This window comes from Larus michahellis, chromosome 24 (genome assembly GCF_964199755.1).
Source record: "Larus michahellis chromosome 24, bLarMic1.1, whole genome shotgun sequence".
NCBI classification, from domain to species: Eukaryota; Metazoa; Chordata; class Aves; order Charadriiformes; family Laridae; genus Larus; species Larus michahellis.
In genome coordinates this window covers 206,746-230,426 of record NC_133919.1, presented here as the reverse complement: position 1 = coordinate 230,426, position 23,681 = coordinate 206,746, and the positions used below count along the sequence as shown (strand labels likewise).

Here is a 23,681-nt window from a genome sequence, read left to right as displayed (position 1 = left end):
ACTGTGCAGTGAGGTCAAACCCACGTGGCTACTGGACAGACCTCTCTCTCCCTGCTGAGCACAGAGTAACTAGGTTTGGGGTGTTTTTAGCTGCCTCAATTAAGCAACTCCAGTTAGATAGGATGAACCCTGGCTTCAAAGTTTTACTCTGTGACCAGTTAATGAAGATATGCCACTATTATGTACTGGTAAACAGTGGGTTCACTCATTTGTCTTCCTATTATGTCCACAATGAACAAACAGGCTCTATTAAGACTAGCTATATAACACGAGCTTTACAAACTAGCTTGACTAGTCCCTGTGAGCCAAATCATGCTTGCTTTACTTACAGGATTGTCCCCCCAATCATTCTGCTTGCGTGAGAGGCCCTTCAGATGAGCTTCTATTTTTGCATTTTCTCTGAGCTGGGATTTGTTTGTTAAGTGGAAGATTAATGTCAGGCAATTTTAACACGTAATCTGATCTGGAATACTTGTTTACTGGAATTGTTTACCCAATGGTAGATCGTGGACAAGATCAAATCATTTATTGTTCTATTCAAAAAAAAAAAAAGGTTCTGAATGTGAATGGAAAACCGTTTCCTGTATTCACTTACCTTTCTGTTCTGATGTATTTACTGATGACTGTCTTTATTCCCAGTCATGGAATTCATAGAGTCGGTTCTGTGTGAGTAGCACAGTTCTGTGTGAGTTTGGTTTGAACTAAGCCGTGGGCAGAGCACTAGCGTAAGGTTTGGACCCAGAAATGTGCACTCTTGTGGGCCTTGTGTCAAATCATCTATTTGTGCACAGAAATAAACCACACAAAATCATTTTCTAAAAAATTTCAGGCTGCTCTTAGTTTCACCTTTGCCTCTTCTCCGCTAATCAACATTATTTTTCTTGCTACAAGGTGTACAAGGAGCTACATTCTGGGTAAGAGCTAGAGTCAGGGGGATTTGCGTTTTCATTGCTGTTTTGCCCTCAGAGGGCTGCTGAGAGTCATGGTCACCGTCTTTTCAATCTTCTCAACCTCTCCTCTTCTGGGGAGGAGCAAGTAAGCGAGCCAGTAACAGGATGTCTTTTTAAGGGAAGAACCTTAGTTGAAGACAAGAGGATGTATTTACACTGAGACTGACACAGGCCCTTTTCTGTGCCTTCATTAACTTAAACAAAGTCTGAGCTGAGCGGAACAGAGCATGTGCCTCTCATGTTCCTGCACAGGGGCTATAGGGTAGAAAGGCGTGGAGTTCACAGCACCAGGAGGGACAGTGCCTGACAAGAGAGTGTGATTTTCCTGAAAAGGGAGGAATGAGTTGAGAAAATAAATAAAAGTGGAGGGAAGGATCGGGCTACTCCCACAAGAAACCTTTCCCTTTTGTCAGATCTACGGGTGCAAGTAAACAAAACCCAGATCCTTCGGCAAGTTGGAAGGCACCTTGTGACCTTTCACTACCACAAGTTTTATGCACAGTTTTGACTTACTTACGGGGTGGATGATGAGAGGGAGTAGACAGCTGAGATCAGATTTAATTTACTTATTAATTACTTGCTAAACTTTGTGTCAATTAAGAAATAGCGCTGTTGTGAAGACAGAGGGGTCTTGTGGCCAGAGAGGAGGCTGCTAAACTAGGTTGATAGTCTCTCCTAATCGGTCTTCCATGTCCTTTTCTCCTTTTCACTGATTTCTCTGACTCTTCCTTGTGCTACTTCCCTCTTCTTAAAGCAAGGATCATTTGAATTCATATTCTTGCAATGCCAGTACCTCTTTCTGTGATGTTCTTCAATGGAAGGGTTTGAGGCAAGTGACAAATACCACCATGAAAAGTATATATGCAGTGGCGTTATGCACATGCCTGGAATACTGTTGCCATTTCTGTCATTATAGGTACTAGATATGGGGAGTGTCTGTTGCCAAGATCATATGCATAGTTAGCATCTTGTATTTTGCCTGTAATCAGTCATCCGTCCTACGAGGGTATTGCATGGACCTTTCCAGTGCGTCTCTAATTGTGGTGTTTAAAGCCTGGGTAGCTCTCTGTTGGAATGGGAGCCATCACTGGCAGAGCAATAACTACCTTTGTTTGATAGTATTTGCGCTTGACATTAGGATGAAGGGTGTTTGGCATTTCTCGCCAGCTGGATGTGTTGGAAGTGTGGACAGCTGTAATGTGGTGGTGCAAGCATAAGAAACTGATAAGTCGTTTTGTTTGTTATAGCAACTGCGTGGGCTGATGGCTGAGCACAAGCCTCATATAGGTAAGATGGACAAAACTGGGCCTCAGTTGCTGGAGCTGAGCCCAGGGGAAGGTTTTTCTATCCAAGTGGAATATGTGGCAGCACTACGTATCAAAGGCACCCCATAACCTATGGAGCCAGAATGAGAGGTTGTAATGACTTGCATTTTCTTCCTTTTAAGTTCTAAAACACCTCGTCTCATTCATTGAAGTACGAGTACAAGGAAGCCCACTGAATGTACCAACAATTTTAAAATTTAATATATATCTCTCCTAAAATTAGACCTGAATAGTGCCAATTTAATTTCCGTCTTTACCACTTTTGTAAGGTTTTGTTGCTGCAATCAGTTTTCCAGAAGTCCGGAAGGTGGGAAGGCTACTTATCTTCCATAACACATTTTGCTGGCTCGTATGATATTCGCACTTCTAACAAAAACACTGAGTCCGTAACGTTTGTCACAGTGTCTGATTTGAAGTGGGTTGTGTGGTGGGAAAAAGTCATTACATTCGCATTGCCTGTATTCCTTTGAATAGAAAGGATGTAGCTATTTGTTCCCATCAGGCAATCTTGTTTTGCTGTGCTCTTTCTGGCACCTTTCCCAAGTGTAGTCAAGAGTGCTTTTTGTAGATCGCGGAGGGATCGTTAAATGCACCCAAGGTTTACTAATTTCTGTAAATTGAAAGGGGCACGGTGGTTAGATGTTTTCAGGAGTCTCTAGGGATCCAAAAGCATATAGTAAAGGCTATCTTTGGACCTATACCAAAGGGTGAACCATGTTACAGAGCTGTGATTGAGTTTCTGGACACCTCCCTGGGCTCAGTCAACTGCGGGTCAACATAACACACGCTGTTGTGTGCTTTTAGTTGCAGAAAGTAACGTTCCTTTACTGCAGTAACAAGCATCACCTGGGCACTAACAGACGTCTTTTTGAATGACCATACATATTGAATCTTAACCAGTGGTTATATGCCAGTGTATTGGTCCTGATATGAAAAAGTATGTATTTACTACTCAGGTAAACAGCTTGCTAAAATGATGAAATGGCTCATGAAAGAGCCAACGAGTCATGGCTCTCCAAAATAAGGTACAACCTACTGTATGAATGACACAGGACTAAAGGCAAGTAGATTCTGCTCTATGTATAGTATCTTCAGATGGAACGTCTCAGGACTGAAACCGGACTTCATAGTAAAATTCTTCAATCTGAGAGGAAGTACCATTTTGCAAAGTCATTTTTGTAATGTAGATATTGAGAGAGGGGAAGAACCACGAAGGGCAGTATTGCAAGTGGCACATACGTCTGTTGGCTAGAGATGTTAAATATGTTAATTTTAAAGTACATTTTTCCAAGACAATTTCAAATGCCATTTTTCAGTTGGTTTTTTTTTTCCTAATTTCTCTGCCACTTCTTTCGGTCCTTTACCACCCTACCAGTTTCATGACAAGACAGATTTGACTCTTCAGAGTCTGAAAGGCACAGCTGAACGTCTGAGGCAGCCACCTTCAATCTCAGCAGAGGTTGAGAAGATTAAAGAGCAAATCAGTGAAGATAAGAACGTGTCAGTGGATCTGGAAAAACTTCAGCAGGTGTATGAGACGCTTAAACAGAGAGGGAAGGAAATGATTGCTCGCTCAGAAGGAGCCGATAAGGATATATCTGCTAAAGGTAATAGATGGAGGAAAGTTTCACGTAGTGGAAATGCAGCAAGCTGCAGCATATAAAAATCTTCATTTCTGATGACCACTGATCTGGGGATTGTGTTCTCCTGGAGAAGCTGGAGAAGATGTATAAAAGCAAAGGATTTGTTTAAAATAATTCATTGTGGATATGACCTTTGTTTTATTTTTTAAGGTTATGGTGGTTGTTTCCACTTAAGGTTATGAAGCGTCCTGTAAAGAAACAATTTTACAGTCTAAATTTTAAAAGATACCCATATGTTTCTGCTGTAGAACTGTAGAGAGATTTTTGGCCAAGAATAGTTTGCCAAGGTAGTAATCTAGTTCCTCTGTTGTTTAGCTGTTCAAGATAAACTAGACCAAATGGTCCTCATTTGGGAAGACATCCAGACCTTGACTGAGGAGAGGGAGGCCAAATTGTTGGATGTAATGAAACTAGCCGCAAAGTTGTGGTGTAGTCACGTGGCTCTTGCAGCTGCTATTAAAGATACTCAGGAGCTCATTGGAGAATGGAGGGACCTGGAGTTGACCCATCTGTAGTCAAGCAACAGCAAGAAGATGCTGAGGTCAGTAGAAAGTATTTTGTTGACTTAAAGTATTTTATTTACGGTATGCGGAGAAAAGACAGAATTACTATGAAATACCACAGGAGGCTATTTTTTTAGAGACCAAGAGGGATAATTGTGTAGGAATTTACTATAGTGATATCTCAAGAGTCTGTGGTAAATAACATGTACCAGTTCTGAATTGCAATGAGCATGCAACATGTGCCTGTTCTTATATTTGCATATCTGCTTATAAACACGTATATAATAAGCACGTCACTGAGACTTCTGAAAGTGATATGTACTTGAGATTCCCTGAGTAATAGGTAACATCTAAATTAAAGGTGTACGCATGTATCGTGCTCTATGTATTATGCTCTAAGCCTGTAATTATTCATGCTGATAGTTAAAGATTTGAGGGTTGACTGACAACCTCTGAAAAAGAAAACACTCTGATTAAAGAAAGCTAATTGAAAACTTCCTGTTTATTTTTTTTCATCTCATGTAAAGTGACATCATAAGCCATTGTTCTAATTTAGACTGGTGTCAGTTGATTTCACTCTGACCCTGCAAAGGGATGCTTGTGTTTTAAGCGTCAGATTGTAAGTCCAAGGGACTTTAAAGAAACCACAGGCCGAATCCTGCCATGTCCTATCTTGAAAACAAGCTGTACATAGATTATTAAAGTTAGTGTGAGCGGCATTGATTTTTTTTCTCTTTGTAGGCTGCTAAAGAAGAAATTGATGGACTACAAGAGGAACTAGCAACAGTTCTGAGCCTTGGCTCTGACCTTGGAGCTGCTTGTGGAGAGCCTGACAAACCTATTGTCCACAAGAGCATAGATGAGGTATGGGAAATGCAGGTGCTTGAATCTGCTACGCCAGGTGCTTGTTCAGCTGAAATTGGTATATCCTCCCTGCCCCCAACAAATTTTGCAAATAGACATTTTGCGGCAAATGCAAGATACCCCTGAAGCTTTTATGGTAACATAAGGGTTGCTTTTCAAGTAAATGGATCTTGGCTCGTATTAGTTTAGAATGTATAGACAATTTTATTGTATTGATTTATGGGTTAAAAGTTCTGTAAAAGACAGAAAGGTTTTTTGTGGAAATAGTCACTGATTACTGCAATAGATGGCTACTTTTTGCAATAGGAATGCTGGAATAAATTTGAAAGGTATCTGGTTTATGCCAAGTGCAACATCTTGACTGAGACAATCCTGCTTGGATGGCTACAGGGTACTGACAATTTCTCCAGTGTTCAGCAGTGTATGTTTCTTTAAAGCTACCTTTTTGATAAGGATGCAGTTCCAAATGATTTAATACTATTTCCCATATTGACTGTAATCCGTATGTTAAGAAAACTATTCAGTATCAGTATTGAATTTTACAGCTTTTGTCATTGAGAACATCAAGTGCATTCTGAAGGAAAGTAACTATGCAGTGATAAGGAGAACAAGAGTTTTAACATGGAATTAATGTGAACTATTCATGCTTAGTTTATTGGTGTTATTGATGAGTGAATAATCAGTGAACGCACATTATACAGCAGCAGTAACATTCTTTTCTCCATTGGAGTAAATTTCACCTACTTGCAGCTGAATTCTGCCTGGGATGCCTTAAGCAAAACAAGGAAAGAACGGGCAGATAAGCTTGTTGAAGCTCTGCAGGCAGCTGTTCCATACCAAGAAGGACTGCAGGTAAGATGGTGCGATACACCTAACCCAATCTTGAGTCAATAGGACTTAATGTGGTTGTAGTAAAAAATGTTACGTGATTGGGAAGGTGACGTGTCACTGATATAGCGACTGTTTTCTTCAGTAGGCAGATATTTTTTCTCGGGGTTGGTTGGGTTGGAGGTTTTTCTTCCATTAAAGACTAAATCTGTTCTTTTCTGCATGTAGTTGTTCACATACTCCTCTATGTATAGATTCGAAATTGATGTCCCCTTTATTGGTAAGACACAAGTTTATAGTAATTCTGCTCACATTTCCTGGTGGCAATCAGTACGTAACATAGTAGGCGAGTTGAAGGTGTGACATGTTTACATGATCCAAAAGGAACAGAATACAGGTCCGTATACTCACCTGCAGCTGTTTTCTTTGAGTGGAGGACAGTGAAAGAACTTCAATTTTATTCCACCTTTTTATAAGTCAAATATTTCAGTTTGACTATTTTAAGCCCAAAATAGTAACATAATGTTACTGGACCATTACATGAATTCTTAGTGTAATTATACTAAGAATATAGACATACTGGAGCATCATACTAATTCTTACCGTAATTTATCCAATCACAATACTTTGGAAGATGATTCACTTTTAAAATCGGTAGGTAAACTTTCCAGCAGTTTTTTAAGATATCTTTTCTCTATATGCGCTGTATTTTATTTCATTTTTTTGCCTATTCTTTGCAAGTTTTGGCTGAGTGGCAGGCCTCATGTCTTTTGTCAGTGAATGGCTGGAAGATGGAAACAGTAGTAGGGTTTTCATGGTCAGATTTTGCAAAGCTGTCTTTTTGCCCAGTGGAATTACTGTCTTTCTTGGTTCATTAGATCTTTAAAAACAGAGTTTCACATGACACTGAGGGCAGTTGCCTGTGTGTTCGGTGCAGACCAAGCAGCAGAACACATCTTAATAATAATGCAACATCTTGTTTTCCATGTTTTTTTCTCCAAGGTCTCTTATTTTCGTATTGCACAGAGGTTGACTTGTAGGGTTACATTAGGAACATTGCCATTGCTTTAAGAGCTTTGTATTTCCTGGGGCTGCACATTGTACATCCTACAAGCTTGGTACTTTGTACAAGAGCTGTATTTAACTGCCACCTTACGCTCATTTCAATAGACAATATTAAAAGTGTTGTGGGCAGATTGTTAGCTACAGCTGCCTCACCCTGTTGAGCGTGTTGGGGGGGTTAGTTCTCCTTTTCCCAAGGAGTTGTGTAGCAGTGGGCAGCTCTGAGAAGCCGTCCTAAGCCCTTCTCTGTAATGAATCACAGATAACAGGCAGGAGGAAAAAGGGCCTGGCAGAGGTATTTTTTCCTCTATGTAATTAATTGCCCAGGGTGCTATAGGTGTTCTTAATCTTTAACTGGAGTGTTCTTGAGGTTGTTCTGCATTATATCAGGAGTAAGGGAAGTACCCACAAAGCCTCAGAACTGGGGAGACTTCATTTGTTTTTTGAAGTTCCAACTGCCTTGTCCTGAGGAGATTCAGTCAAGCTCAGGTATTGGCCATCACTGTCTAATCTGTACTGAATGGGTCGTGTTCCATCTTCCTGATACAGATACCGTTATCCTTCAACAGAAGTTCTTTTGTCATCATCATTTAAAGTGTGTTATCATTCAGCTACCACCTTCCATCTTTCCTCCGAAGGAGTGCAGAACAGAGTTTGTCTTGTATTTAACCTTTCGGGGTATTCATAAAAATTGCTGATTTTACTCCAGAAGTAGAGTACTAGTCTGCATGAATAGTACTGGCAGGATATTGCTGCTGATAGGGCTTCAGTCTTGCAGCATGTACATTCTCGTAACCATTATGTGGAATACTTTAGTTAATACTGGATCCCTTGTATTGCAAAAACCCCTAGGTTCCGCTGGAGAAAGCTGTTTGGTTTTGGTTTGCTTTGTTTTGTTTTCAAAGCGCACAGCAATCTTGTTCTCTGGAGTAAAAAATTCTGGTATTTTACTTAATGCAACTTTGAAATCTGACACTATTTCTCTGCTCATGCTTCAATTTCATACTGTGATTTTCAGGCAATGTTTGACTGGGGGGACATTGCTGGCAGCGGGTTGGCATCTATGTCCCCAGTTGGAACAGGTCTGGAGACAGTGAAGCAGCAAACTGAGGAACTTAAGGTATGAACGAGCAATTTATTTCATTTCTATTTTCATCAGTCTGCATTTTCCTGTGGTGTTTAGTATTTTTCTGTATTTTTCAAGAGTCAAAAGCAATTTTCAACTTCTAGTAGAAAAGAATCTGTATGAAAATTTCAGATAACATTTCATTGCACACTTTTCATTTTAAAATGTGTTTAATTTTAAAATCTATTCCAAATTTTGGTGAAAGTACATTTTATTTTGTGACTGTGTTCCGACAGCTGAGAAATACTTGTAGTGGCATTCCTTGTCTTTCACAGGCTGTAAGGTTATTATGTGCAGGGTTCTTTTGCTGTGACTTTTACGTGTTCTGGTTTCTACCGTGAACAGCTTCCTTGAGGCTCTGAAAGAATGCCTCCACAGCTTCACTTCTGCAATTACAGGCTTTACCTAAATGCTCACACAGATCACAACATTCCCAGTACATTAGTAAGCTGAAAATCAAAATTTCAGGCTAACTTAGACCTTCAGAAGCCTGTCTTTGTGGATCTGTGACTTGAGTATGCTCCTGACGTCGGTAGGCTGTTACGCGATATATAAAAACCAGGGATGTGTAACGATCAGGTAATGTCCTTGGTTTCATGGCTCGCTTGTGCTTTTTTTGGCTGTGGGCAGGTTGTTTAGTCTATCTATTTTATGATGTAACTTCAAATGACCCATAATCTTACGTACTTCAGAAGAACACACCTAGGCAAGTTGTTCAGAGTGCTGTCCCAGTTGCATGTACCAGAGAGGGTGTTCTACTGAAGAAAATCTGCTTTCAGGTCTTCTGAAAAACAATTCTATCTGAAGTTTCACGGATGGTATTATCACAACCCCCAGAGCTAGAAGTGACCCCAGATGCGTTCTGCCTTTTGTACAGACCAGAGAGATTGTTGGAGAACACTTTCCTATTAGCCATCTTTGCCATTCTGTGGTCACAGTTAGCAATACCTGCTAGAACATTAAGACACTGCTGCAGATTCTCAGTTTGCTGCGACCCTTGGGGTGATCGGTGTCTTACAAGCATTTTTACCCTGGATGAGAATCCCCCAAACGTACGAAAGCTGAGAGGGATGCATTGGTATTGCAAATACTGCTGTACTGTGCTGTATTCCAGAAGGTCATTACTTGTGATAAGTTTATGTGTATTCTTTTTCTATTTACCGTAGCAATTTAAGACAGAAGCTTATCAGCAGCAGATAGAAATGGAAGGACTGAGGCATCAGGCAGAGCTGTTGCTCCAGAAGGTAACAGAGGAGAGTGACAAGCACGCAGCTCAAGACCTTGTCTCAGAGCTCAAACTAATGTGGGAGAGCCTAGAAGAAAAAGTCATCAATAGACAGGTAAATAAACTTGAAGGTGGGGGCTTTCTTCATGACTTAGGTTTTTGAGAAAAGCTTCTTAGTGTGTATCATGTTTGCATCAATTTACACATTTATTCCTTTTGGTTTGGAAATTACAGAGCTATAATCCAAAGGGAAACTTTGAGGGACCTGCTTCAGCACCTGGAGGTGCACAAATCTATGGGGCCAGATGGGGTCCACCCAAGGGTACTGAAGGAGCTGTCGGAAGTGCTCGCCAGGCCACTTTGCATCATTTATGAGCAGTCCTGGATAACCGGGGAGGTCCCAGCTGACTGGAGGTTGGCAAATGTGACACCAATCCACAAGAAGGGCCGGAAGGAGGATCCGGGGAACTACAGGCCAGTCAGCCTGACCACGGTGCCTGGGAAGGTCATGGAACAGATCATCCTCGGTGCCATTGCACGGCACATGCAGGAGAACAGGGTGATCAGGCCCAGTCAGCATGGGTTTGTGAAAGGCAGGTCATGCCTGTTGAACCTGATCTCCTTCTATGATAAGGTGACCCACTTAGTGGATGAGGGAAAAGCTGTGGATGTTGTCTACCTGGAGTTTTGCAAAGCTTTTGACACTGTTTCCCACAGCATCCTCCTGGAGAAACTGGCTGCTCATGGCCTGGAGAGGTGTACTCTTCACTGGGTAAAAAACTGGGTGGACGGCCATGCCCAGAGAGTGGTGGTAAATGGAGTTAAATCCAGTTGGTGTCCAGTCACAAGTGGTGTCCCCCAGGGCTCGGTGCTGGGGCTGGTTCTCTTTAATATCTTTATCAATGATCTGGATGAAGGGATCGAATGCACCCTCAGTAAGTTCGCAGGTGACACTAAACTGGGCGGGCGTGTTGATCTGCTTGAGGGTAGGTTGGCTCTGCAGAGAGATCTGGACAGGCTGGACCGATGGGCTGAGACCAATGGTATGAGTGTCAGGTCCTGCACTTGGGTCACAACAACCCCATGCAGCGCTACAGGATTGGGGCGGAGTGGCTCCAAAGTTGCCCGGCAGAAAAGGACCTGGGGGTGTTGGTGGACAGCCGGCTGAATATGAGCCAGCAGTGTGCCCAGGTGGCCAAGAAGGGCAACTGCATCCTGGCCTTTATCACGAACAGTGTGGTAAGCCGGAGTAGGGAAGTAATCATCCCCCTGTACTCGGCACTGGTGAGGCCCCACCTCGAGTACTGTGTCCAGTTTTGGGCCCCTCACTACAAGAGGGACATTGAGGTGTTGGAGCGTGTCCAGAGAAGGGCTACAAAGCTGGTGAGGGGTCTGGAGGACAAACCTTATGAGGAACGACTGAGGGAGCTGGGGTTGTTTAGCCTGGAGAAGAGGAGGCTGAGGGGAGACCTTATCACCCTCTACAACTACGTGAAAGGAGGTTGTAGAGAGATGGGGGCTGACCTCTTCTCCCTGGTGACAAGTGATAGGACGAGAGAAAACGGGTTCAAGTTATGTCAGGGGAGGTTTAGATTGGATATTAGGAAACATTTTTTCACTGAAAGGGTTATTAAACGTTGGAACAGGCTGCCCAGGGAGGTGGTGGATTCACCATCCCTGGAGGTGTTTAAAAAAAGGGTAGATGTGGTGCTTAGGGACATGGTTTAGAAGTGGCTCTTGTCAGGGCAGGCTAAAGGTTGGACTCGATGATCTTAAAGGTCCCTTCCAACCTCAGCGATTCTATGATTCTATGATTCTATATATAATATAATTTGAATTTTACAATTTATTGAGTTGCTTTTGTGGGTTTTAAACCCTAAGCAGTATTTTTTGTCACTTCCTCTGTCAGCAGTGCCATCTTGAATCATTATTATTTCATTTTGATTAGTTGATGATATCTTAAGTAGCGGTTGAAAACATGTTTATATGTTGAAAAGTAATATTAGCTGCTGAACTGAGCAGTTTAAAAAAAAAAAAAAAAAAAGACACAACTTAATCCTTAACTGTTTCAGTGCTCTTTCCTTAAGTTATCAAAGTGAGAGATTTAAAGATGCAGTGCTTTGAAGTGTATTTTTTTTCCTAAATGGAATCATTTCACAACAAAGAAAAGGTTTTAAAGATCATGCAGCAAATTGCATTTCTATTGAAATTCTGTTGTAAGTGATAAAAAACTACTGTCGTATCTCCAACGAGAGAACCTTCCAGCTTAACTCTGCTCTGGCTACATGGGGTCTCTGAAGGTTAGGGATTTAAGCCTGGCGTGTGAGGCTTTACAGGGGAATGGCAACCTCGGCAATGAGTATGAAGCTGTTGCTTGTCTTGGATGACTGTTTCTCCCTGGGTTTATGATATCAGATGCACGGACGCTGCTCTGGATTGTGGTGACTAATGCTAACATAAGCCAATTCAATAGCATTGTGAAACCATTTCCTTGTTAATTTTATTTTTACTCTAGCGCAAGCTGGAAGGTGCCTTGTTCACCTTGGGACAGTTCCGGCGTGCCCTGGATGAGTTGCTGATGTGGCTGACGCATACAGAAGACTTGCTGAATGAACAGAAACCTCTGGGGGGAGACCCCAGGGCTATTGAAATTGAACTTGCCAAACATCATGTATGTAATTATGATGAGCATTAACTGAAATGTTCCTTTGATGTTTATCTGAGTGATGAGTCTTGTAGTAAAACTTAGCACTCCATAAATAGTTCTCTGGAGATTTTCAAGATGCAGAGTATAGCTGAAATGCAGACTTGGAATAACTAATATTTTTCCTCTTACTCCTCCATATTCTTTCCTTCCTTTGCGTGTGCCATGCAAGTGACATAGGTTTTAGCTAAACAGAGCAACTCACCCTAGTCTCCACTTTTATTCACCTTAATTTGACCCAGGGAACTTAAAAGTTATTGAACCTGCTGCTGTCCCTGAAGCAGTAACCTCCTTGATTAGTTCTGTTTAAGCCAGGTCTCACAAAATGTATGCGGCCATTACGCATCTTTCGTTCTTGTTTCTTCCTTCTCAGAAAATAGCCATTTGCTGGTTTGAATTCTGCAGAATTTTATCCCAATTGGATCCAACTAACAAGAAGAATGGAAAGCTTCTCTGAAAATCTCAGCCATCTTTAGGAAGGTGTCCATGCCCCCATCTTCTTCTCTTGTTACATACAATTTAGGGTTTTTTTTAAATATGTTTTTTAGTATTTTTACTGATTATTGTGCCTGTGGAGCCCACGGAAGAATGCTTCTGTTGTACCTTTTATTTTGAAGAGTGCCTCCCAGGAGCAAGAGATCTTCTCTGCCTCCTTGTGTGACTTGGTGTGCTGTCCATGATGATGTGTTGTTCCTAGGCCTGAAGATTTCAAACTAACCTCCTAAATCCTCTCCTTTACTTTCAATCTGCCATTTAATTTTTGGCCTGCAGATGATGTGAGAAGTATTCAGAGTCCCTTTTGGATGTAGAGAGAATTGATAGAAGTTGACGGGACACGGATAATTAAGGCATTTTCCTTGTTTGTGGTAATGCAGCTCTGCAGCTGCTGAAGCCTTTTGTGTGGTCGGTTGGAACTTGAGCAGAGAAAATACTTACGTGCCCTGTGCAACTACTGTTAGAAACAGGCCCTCAAAAAAAAATAAAATCACAAATCCAGCGTCCGCTCCACAAACCTTTTATATTCTTATCTAACGGAAGTGGTTTACTCTGAAGAAGCGTCCAGACGTCGTTTGTGGCTTTATCGGCCTTCAGTGCTGAAGGAGTTCAGCAAACACATGAATGAATCTGCCTCCTTTTTGTAAAACGGAGTTTATGGGTTAGGAAGTTCACACAGTAGTGCATCCTGTGGTAGCCTGGAAAAACATCCATCTCTGGAATAACTTTGGCAAGAATAGACCTTGTTCCTAGTGAGCCTCATCAGGAAGGACGGGAAAAGATGCATCTGCTTCTGTGAATATCCCTCTTTTTTGCCCTGTTAGGAAAATAAAATAACGAATACCTTCCAGTGCTTAGCTTAGAAGAACTAAATCAAATGAGACGCGCATTTATCCATTTATGTGGATCCAATTAGGAAGTGTGTTCAGTGAAGTCGAATGGAAAGTGAATCATCAAGTGAGGAAATTGCTTTTTGCGTTTTTAGATATGCTTACCCGTTGTACTTTATACTTACCCGTCCGTGGAACCTGCTTCCAAAATCAGGTTGTTTACCTTTCAGCTCTCTGGGAGGTCTGCAAAGATTCGATTTAACCTGTGTGGCTTCACTAGTGCAGCCACTACACAAAAAATACTTCAAGCACCACGTGGTCCTTCCCCAGCGATGGTAAAAGAATACAAACAAAAAATCCCACCAGATGCAATCTGATCAGGGTATGGGCTCGTTATCTGGGACAGGAAGGAGTAGTTTGAGGAAGGTCAAGTACCCTTCGTGTGAATGTTTGTTTTGTTTGAACTGAGTGAGACTTAACCCATTTTGTCATGTTTTAACAGGAAAGCGTTCCCCAGCACCAGGCACGTATCTGTCAGCAGCCCAGGCGCAAATGGAAACCCAGAATCCACGGGCAAACCTTCTAGTCAGCAAATGGCAGCAAGTCTGGCTTCTGGCCTTGGAAAGAAGAAGAAAACTGAAGGATGCTTTGGACAGACTTGAAGAGGTCAGAAAAGGAATATATTTACTTTATGCATAATTTTGTTTACCCTGGGTTAAATGGTAAATACTGTCAACGACTTCCACATTTGTTGCATTCTATTGTATGATGCAGCTAACTGAAAACATTGCGATACACAGGGTCCCACCCGCAGGGAGGAGCAGAGGGGACAGGTGACCCCAAACTGACCAACAGGGTATTCCATCCCATCTGCATCACGCTCAGTATAAAAGCTGAGGGATGAAAGGGGCAAAGGGGGCTCTGGCTCGTTTTTTCTTCAATGGCCGATGTCTGAGGGGGACCCTGTCTGTTCGTCTGCCTTGGATCCCAATCCGAGCACTCTGGACTCTAGTTCCGGAATTCAGCTCCTGTCCATCGCTGAGTCCAGTCTGGAACTTTCTCTGTGTCTGCTGCTGACGCCATCGTCATCCTGGGAGCTGGATACGGTTTTGTATATATTGTACACTTTTTTTCTTTAATTTTTATTATTCTATTACTATTTACTATTTTCTTATTTATTATTATTTTCATTAAAGTAGTTTAGTTCTTTTTCTAAACTCGTAAATCTCCTTATCTCTTCCTCTCCTCTCTGAGGAGAGAGTTGGGGGAGGGCCATCTGTCGTTCTGATCGGCCAATCTGGCCAAAACCACGGCACATTTTTACAGAACTATTTTTACAGTCAACACAGAGTACTACAGCAGTAGCTGAAAACATAAAACAAGTGTTTTTGCTGATCAAATGTGCAAGAACACGTCCCAGTGAACGGGTGACTATGTCAGTTCTATTGAGGGAAGCGTCCCATTTATTATCGGCACATTTTTTAGTAAGACTGTGGTTAGGAATAAGATCTGTCCTGTAAGGTAGCAAGTACCTTCCCCTTCACGCTGGAGTGCGTGAGTCTGTCGTGGCTGTTTCCTCAGCTGTGCCTGTTAAGTGTTTCCGTGTGCTCAGGAGGCAGTCATTGGTGCTTGGTTGAGGATTTCTGCTGATTTGCAGGATTGAACTTTGGTGAAAGTTTATCGTGTGGCTGTTGGTTTTCCTTCTGTTTTGAGTAGGGATGCACATGCGCTGTTATTAAAGCCATCGCCCAAGAGATTCTGCATCAGCCAAGTGACGTGTTCCCAGAGCTTCTCTGCGGGGTGCCACTACTGGGAAGTAATTCCCCAGGCCAGCGATGGGTGGGCTGTTGGAGTTGCTGATGAACTTCTTGGAAAAAGGGACAAATTAGGAAGAGCAGAGCATTCCTGGTGTGTAGAATGGCTAGGTCCCAAACAGCAGCTGTCAGCGTGGCACAGAGATCAAGAAACGTTATTCTGCAAGGATAAACCATTGAAGGCTGGAGTTTTGCTGGAGCTACAAAAGAAGACCGTGTCCTTTTATTCCATCGCTGACAAAGAAGTGCTTTTGCACACCTTCGGAATCAATACCTCACCTCCTCTTTACCCTGCTTTCTGGCTATATCGTCTAGAAAGAAATGTATCTTTCAGTCTAAGTCAGAAAAGTGACAATTTTGGCTGTGACTGCAGAGCTTCTGTACGAGCTTCAGTGTCTCGCACAGGAATTTACCCAGGAGTGTGTAGCAACCCAGGCCTTCCTGGGAATCAGCAGCTGATACTTGGCTCTGCTTTTCTTCCTGCTCTGCTCTGCTGTAGCTGAACACTGAACTGCTGTCCCCGAACACCCTGGAAGCACTCTGGACTAACTGTGCGTCTGTAAGATGCCAGCAGTGCGTGTGTCAGCTTCTACAAGAGTGGGGGTGGCTCTCTCAACGTTGCCAACAGTGAATGCACAGCTGGTGGCTGCTGCCTCTTGTTAGGGCTGAGGTGTCCCTTCCTGGTGCATCTGGAGCAAGAACAGGGCCAGCACGATGAACTGCCGGGGCACCTCTAGGTTTGCACGTACAAACTGTGCTGCAGTGCTCAGGAGCAGCAATTTGTTGCGCTTTGATCATAAATGACCGTGCCATGTAAAAGGGAGTGTGTTGTGTCGCTCCTGGTGTTCCTGTGCGTCGGAGGCGCTCACTTGGCAGGCGCAGCACTGCAGCCAGCGCCGTTCCATTACAGCGCTTGAAATCTGCATCGTGGCTCCCAATGGCAGAAAGCTGCGTCACCATCCCGGGGAAGCCCAGAGCAGAACTCCCGCGCAGAGGCGACAGGAGCCCACAAGCCCACTGCCTGCTGTATTTCCCACTGGGCTCTGAGGGGGGAGAGCGGAACTGTGGGCTGTGATTTGTCAAGGGGATGCCCCCTCTGTCCCTGTGACCGCCGTTCATGGCCCAAAACAAAGGGGAAAAAAACCCAACAAAAAATAAGGTAAAGGGCTTTTTATTAGTCAAATAAGAAATCACTTTCTGGAGAGCAGCTGTCCCTGCCCAGCTGCCCGGCTCCTGGGTCTGTCCCGCGGAGGCCTTGGTGTGTGAGGGAGGTGGCAGTCAGACGAGTCGCTCTTGCTCTCCGCTGCCTTGTGCAGCCCGGGCTGGTGCTGTGCTGGCCCTGTCAGGCAGCAGGGGTGGCAGGAGAGAGCAGAGTGAGCTGGGGTGGGGGCAGTGGGGGGGACACGAGTGGGGAAAACCCAGCACCTCGTGGGTGCCCTGCCCTCCCCGCTGCCCCTTCACACCCATGGGATCCTCTCCCCAAGCCAGCCCCGGCCGTACCCTCTTTGTCTGTGAGCACGGGACTGTCCAGCTGCTCCCTGGACATGCAGCCGTCCTTTGCCAACAGGTCCACCACGTTGCACTGGGAATGAGAGAGCGGGCTGGCTGAGCCACGGGGCCGAACTCGGCATCCCTTGGCAACCCTCCCACAGCCAGCTCTCCCTGGGGAAACTGAGGCACAGCCTCAGTGGCCCCCGCCGTATCCCTACCTTTGTCATCCCTACCTTGTTGGGGAGCAGGAGCGGCTGGAGGCACCGGGGCAGCTGGAGGCCCTGGCGGCGCTGCAGCGGGGTGGTGACAGTGTGGCGGCCCCCGCAGCTCCGCGGCACGGTGGGGTACTTGACCTCGGCTGGCGGCTGCCTGTGGGACGGGGTACGCGGATGCTCAGTGCCCGGCACCGTGGCAGCCCGTGCTTCAGCCTGCTATGGCAGGAAGGGGGCCAGGGGCTGCTCCCCGGTGGGGTCTGTCCCTCCCGGCTCCCCTCTGCCTGCTGCAGGAGAGCCCCCGGCCGTCCTGCTGGATCTGCTCTTTCCCCACAGCCCCCGGGAGCTGGCTGTGGCAGTGGCAGGTCCTGCACCCCACGCCAAGGACAGCAGGAGGCAGGAGCTGGGCTGTCCCGGCTGCAGCGCTTGATTTCAGCAACTTGTTTGGGAGAAGGAACCTGACCTCCCTAAGCCCGAGGTCAGGCTGAGACCAGACACAACTCATCGCACATGGCTTCAGCGCCCTTGAGACAGAGACTTGGGCCAGACGGGCAGCGAGGGGGGGCTGTAAAACCCCACAGAGGCGGCGTAAGCGCAGCTGACCCTCGGCAGCACAGCTCTGCTCCCCTGCCCTGCCCAGGTCCGCCCGGACCCCTGCGCCCCCACCTGGGGAAGAGCTCTCCCTCGCCGGGGCCAGGCCACCCTGCACCCCAGTGGGACAGGGATGGGTCCCCGTGTCCCCTACCTGTGGTCGTGCTGCTGTTCCTGCTCTAGCTTGAGAATGGTACGGGGGTGCTCGGCGAGGCGGGGGGACAGCGGCGGCAGGGATGGAATGGTCACGATGTGCCTGGGGAGGGCAGGAGCCGTAGATGGGTGACGCGGCAGTGCCCTGAAGCCCATGGGCTTGTAGCCCACGGCACCCCCTGCTCCCCGGGGAGGGCTCTGCGTCCCCCTGCTGCCAGGCAGGGCAGCGAGGGATCTGGGCAGGGTCAGACCCCCCAAGCAGAGCCCCGAACCCCTGTGCCTGGCACAGCAGGGCACTGCCAGCACCCATCGCCCCCCTGTCCCGCCCACAGCGCCAGGTGCTACTCACAGGCCAGGCACCGACATGTCGAGGGGGCGGTCGCAGGACAGGCAGTGGAAATGGGTCAGCAGTGGGCTGGAGTGGGGAGAAAAGGGCTGGGTGAGCTCCTGGGGGGGACACAGGCAGGCAGCTCGCAGGCAGCAGCGAGGTGTCCCTGAAGCCGCCGCCGTCCCCAGTGCACTCACTTCTTAATGCCAGCTGCATCATCAGCCCCTGCCTGTGAGCCCTTCTGGAGCTGCTTGAGGTTGCTCTCCCAGTGCCCCTCCAGCTGCTTCTGCAGAGCCCCCAGCTCCTGGCGGCCCAGCTGTGGACAGGTGCCCACCCTCAGCCAGCTGCCCCGGGATGGGACATGGTGGTCCCCGGCTGGGACAGCTGGCAGAGGGATCCTCGGAGGGATACCAAGCCCTGAAGGAGCAGGTTTTGCGTGGCAGAGACGAGACACCCCTCACCTTGGAGGCCACCTCTTCACTAAGCTCTTGCTGGACCTTCTCCTGGCCCGTCTGCCGGCTCAGCACCTCCTCGAGCATCTCAGTCAGCCGCTCCATCCTTGTGTCGAACTCGCTGCGGTTGACTTTGCCAGCCAGGCTGGTTTTGTCTGCTTTCTAGCAAGAGGGAAAGGCAGGAGAGCAGTGGGGAAAGGACGAAGGTAGCCTAGGCAGGGCCAGCTCGTGTTGAGAGGAGAGGGAGAAGTGGCTACGTGGCCCTGCTTGCCCCATCACCCCCATGGGGTTGGTGCCAGCAGCCAAAGGGACCCATGGGGGGACGGAGGGACCTGGCGAGGGACGCGCAGCCAGTCTGGAAGTCTTCCCTCCCCCCAGCAGGTTCTGCCACCAAGCACCCAAGGGACAAGGGGTGATTGTCACTCTGCCTGGGACCCCCTTGGCTGGTGCTGGGGACCCTCGAGGCCATACCACATCGAGTCCCAGCATCAGGTCATTCTTGTCCGCTTTGCCCTTCACCAGCTTCTCCAGGGACTGGAACAGAGCCTGCCAACACAGAAAGCACCCCATGATGCCACGGCACCGTCGGAGCTGCCTCCCGGCCAGCTCAGCACCCCCCATCCATCTCCCACCCCCCTTAAAAACCTGCGGGGAAGGGAAAAATCCCTTGTGGTGCCCAGGCTCTGCCTGGAGGATGCTCTGACCCCGTGGGCCTTTCAGCCACCCACCTTGGTATCTTGCTGCTGCCGCTGACTGTCACGCAGGAGGTTCCCCACGACGGAGCTGAGCTTTTCGTAGCTGCCTTGCACCTGCACAAGGGTGGCCTGGACGCGCTTCAGCACCTCCTCATCCTGCTGCAGGGAGGAAGATGACAGGGCAGTGCTGTGCAAGGGGGGACTGGCTGCCCCGTGGCGACAGAGCCAGGTTACTTGGCCGGTGGCCAAAGGCTCTCGGTGCCAGCAGGACATTTGCACCAAGGCTTTCATTTCCTTCCGTGCTGCTGACATGTACAAGGCAATGTGGGGAGCAGCGAGGGGCTCCCCCATGTTACAGCAAAGCACGACCAGCCAGGGGAGTCCCGGCAGCCCCCTCCCAAGCCCCCCATGCCGCCATCTCCCTACCTGGCTCTGCCTCGGCAGCTGCCTCGGCACCTTGCCCACCGCCCGCCGGGACATCAGGGAGTCCACCACCTCCTGGAGCTTCTCATAGCGCTGCAGGAGCTGCCCCACCTGCGCTCCTGTGTCCCCACAGCAGGCAGGGCATGCTGCCTGCGCTTCTGCCTGCTCCTGCCCTGCGCTCTCCATCACCTTCAGCTTGTCCTGCTGCAGGAAGGGGAGAAGGGATCGGCTCTGAGATGGATTGGATGCAGCCAACAAGCCAAGGTGCTGTGGAGGCTCGATGTCTGCAGCTGGCCAGGGGCTGTGGCCGGGAACCCTGCCAGGACCCCCCCACCCAGCCGGTGGGCAGTGGGAGCACTCCCCCTAGACCTCACCTGAGCCTGCATCAGCTCGGCCACCTCTGTCACCAGCTGCTTCAGCGTGGCCTCGGTCATGTCCTGGTGTTCCCCCAGCTCCTTCAGCTCACGCTTTATCTTCTGTAATTCCAGCTCCTTCGGCTCCAACACCTCTCGCTTTAACTCCTGCCCTCCCAGGTCCTTCAGCTCCAGCACCTCTTGCTTTAACTCCTGCCCTCCCAGGTCCTTCAGCTCCAGCACCTCTTGCTTTAACTCCTGCAGTCCCAGGTCCTTCAGCTCCAACACCTCTCGCTTTAACTCTTCCAGTCCCAGGTCCTTCAGCTCCAACACCTCTTGCTTTGTCTCCTGCAGCATGGACCTGGCCAGCAAGATGGGCACACAGGCAGGCTTAGCCTCATCGGGGCCACCCCCCAGACTGGGATGCTCCCAGCCACTGGGCTCCCTTGCAGCCCCATGGGGTAGCAGACGCTCTCCCGTCCTTTTACCCCAGTTGCAGGGCGATCTGGTCGCTGCCATCTGCTCTCCAGTCTGCTCCAGCCACCCACGACTTTCCAAGGGCATCCTCCAGCTGCCTGATCTGGGAACGGCGGTGGTGGCAGAGTCAGGGCATGGCACCCTGTGCTGTCCCTTTTTGGGGGGGGGCCCTTTGGCTGCCCCCTCCCTCTCCAAATCCCCCCTGGCATCCCTGCAGCCCCCTCGGGCACTGCCACCGGCTCACCTTCTCCTTCACTTCCTGCAGCTCGCTGGCGAGGCTCTGCAGGGAGGACACCTGACCCCGGAGGGCGATGCTGTTGTCATCTAGAGGGACATGGTCCAAGGGGACATGCTGTCAGTGAGGGGGTCTCGCCCTTGGGGCCAGGCTCTGAGCACGATGAGCCCCCAGCCCAGGGTGTTCCCACGCTAAACATCCCCCACCAGCCCCCTCAGGGTTCCTACCTCCCTCCGGGAAGAGCAGGTGCGTCTGCTCACGCTCGGTGTGGTCTGACTTGGTGGCTTCCAGGTGGGCCACCTGCTCCTTCGGGTGGCCAAGCTGCCCAGACTGGCGGAGAGCCTCCACCGTCTCCATGCCAATGCCAGAGGCACTGCTGGAGGCTGAGGACCCCCAGGGCATTGCTGGCTCTTGCAAATGGGACATGCCGGGGGATCCTAGGTGCACCCCTGGGGTGGCGGTCCAGGTGCCAGGGGACCCTGGCTTCTCTGCTGGGCTGGTGGTCTTGATTACAGGCAATGCTGGCTGCATGCCCGGGGTGGTGATTTGGGTGCTGGAGGGTCCTGGCTGCGTCCCTGGGGTGGTGCTCTGGGCACCAGGGGACACTGGCTGTTTTCCAGGGCTGGTGGCCTTGATGCCAGGGAATGCTGCCTGCATCCCTGGGGTGGTTATTTGGGTGCCGGGGGGAACCTGGCTCCATCCCCTGTGTGGTGTTCTGAGTGCCAGGGGACCCTGGCTCCATCCCCTGTGTGGTGCTCTGAGTGCCAGGGGACCCTGGCTGCATCCTGGGGGCTGTGGCGCTGGCATCAGAAATGATCTTTGCATCTGAAGGAGCACCTGCCGCCTTCTCAGGGCTCACTGGTGCTCTGTGTGTCCCTGCTTGCGTCTCCTCGGAGCCAGGCTGTGTCCCGGGAGCCCCCCTGCTTGTGCTGGGCACAGGCTGTGCCCCTGGTTCCTCCGTCCCCGGCACGGAGCTTGCCCCGTGCTGGGTGTCCACGTCTGCCTGGGGGGACTCGGTGGGGGAAGAAAGGCTGCCACTGCCCTCCTGGGAAGAGGAGGCCAAGGGGAGCAGGGTTACAGGCAGCCATGCAGCGGCAAGGACAGAGCCCAGGCCCCCCCGCCATGTCCCCACTGCCTGTCTCCAAGGCACCGCCTCCCGGGGCCAAACTCAAGGACACCACGAGAGCCCCAAGGCAAAGGCTGCCCCCCCCGCACAGAGCCCCGGGGCCCACGGCCACAGCCTCCCGCAACCTCCCCAGCCCCCTTAGTGCTTTGCTGGCCTCTGGGCCGGCAGCGTCTGAGCAGTCGAGCCTGGGGAGCAGCAAACCCTCCCTGACTCCCCGGGCCACGGCAGCGAGGCCTTTTGCTCTCCAGCAAGGGCATTCGGTGCTCCAGGCCTGCTGCCCAGACCCGCTTCCCAGCCCAAGGGGCTGCGCTGGTGTTTCAGGAGCAGCAGCCCCCGGCGGGACTTGGAAACCATCTCACAGTGCCAAATGCTGGGATCTGCCCCCTCCTCCTCCCCCTTCTGCTTCGCTGCCCACCAGGCGAGCCACCCCCCAGCACCTCCCAGCCCACCATGCTGCGCACCTCCTCCGGGACTGGGCTGAGGCTCCGCATTTCCTTCAGGCTTTTCTGGGGAAGGAAGGGATCAAGGGCTCAGCCCGGCCACGTAGCTGGCAGGGACGGCCCCCTCGGGGACAGGACCCCCCAGCATCACTGCCCAGCACCCACCACCCATGGACCATGCCCCAGCACAGGAGGGATGGTCCCCCCAGGGGAGCTGGGGACACAGCTACCTCCTGTCTCAGTGCAGGATCCAGGACCCCCCGCGGCCATACTTCACCACGACACTTCTTGTGACGGGGGCCTGGCAGCTGGCTGGCGGCGTCCTGGAGTTTCCCCTGGAGCAGGGAGAGGACAGGGACACCAGTCTGGCTGTGGGAGCGCATTTTAAAGGAGCATCCCCACATTGCCTTGGGCACAAGAGAGAGGGGCGCCAGGAAGGGCTGTGCCCGGGGGCTGTGGCTGTGTTGCACGGGGCAGAGCTTTCTCTCCCTCCTTCCCAGCTCCCAGGTGTCTTTTTTGATGGCTCTTTGGTTCCAAAGTGCCTGAGCGTCCCTTTGGGTGATGGCCAGAGTTCCTTCTAGCCCCAGCCTGAGCTGCAGGCAGCGGTGCCCGTTTCTGCCCTCCCCGGGGCCGTGCTGGCGGGCAGAGGGTGGGGAGCTCTGGGTGGGGGTGGCTGAGCTGCCCTGCTGCCCTCCTTGGGACATCCTTCCCACTCTGCCCTCCTGGTGCCCTTCCTGCTGGGGGACAGGGAGGGCTGATGGCCGCGGGGCAGGGGCTGGGGTGGGGCTGGGGAGAGGGGCAGGGAGGGGGCGAGGGCCCAGCTCCCTCTCGGGGCACTGGCGGCAGCTCACCAAGCCGAGTGCCTCCTGCATGGCCTGGAGCTCCTCTTCCGGGTGGGACTGCGCCTCCTTCATTGCGCCCATCTCCTGGAGGAGCTCCTCGGAGAGAGCTGTGGCCTGGCAGAAAGGGGTGGTGGGGGTGAGCCCCAGGAGAGGGTCCCTGGGGACCAGGACCATTGCCGCCGCTGTGGCCTGCCCGGAGCCGGGGGGCAGTTCCAGGCTGGCAGGGCAGCGCGGGCAGCACGTCCCATCCATCACATCTTCAAGAGCTGAGATGGGGCAGCAGCTCCCAGAGACCCCCACCCCTTCCCCGGGGGGCCCATTGCACGGCCCGTCTCAGCAGGGACGCCCCCAGCCCTGCTGCCCCTGCCAGGCTCCCAGTGAGATCCCTGCAGCCCATCCAAAGGGCAAAGAGCCGCTGCAGCCCCCTCGAGCACAGCCTGGCCAGGGCAGCAGCAGCCACTGCTAACAAAGTGGCCACCATCATCTCCAGCTGC

At 49.7% G+C, this 23,681-nt stretch overlaps 1 long non-coding RNA gene across 1 annotated transcript; it reads left to right on the top strand.

The window, feature by feature from the left end:
- The first annotated feature begins 8,194 nt into the window (after positions 1-8,194).
- Positions 8,195-9,828, top strand: LOC141734735 (uncharacterized). The gene is made up of 3 exons (XR_012584580.1): positions 8,195-8,295; positions 9,468-9,641; positions 9,761-9,828. It is a non-coding gene; the product is annotated as an uncharacterized LOC141734735 (long non-coding RNA).
- The last annotated feature ends 13,853 nt before the right edge of the window (positions 9,829-23,681 follow it).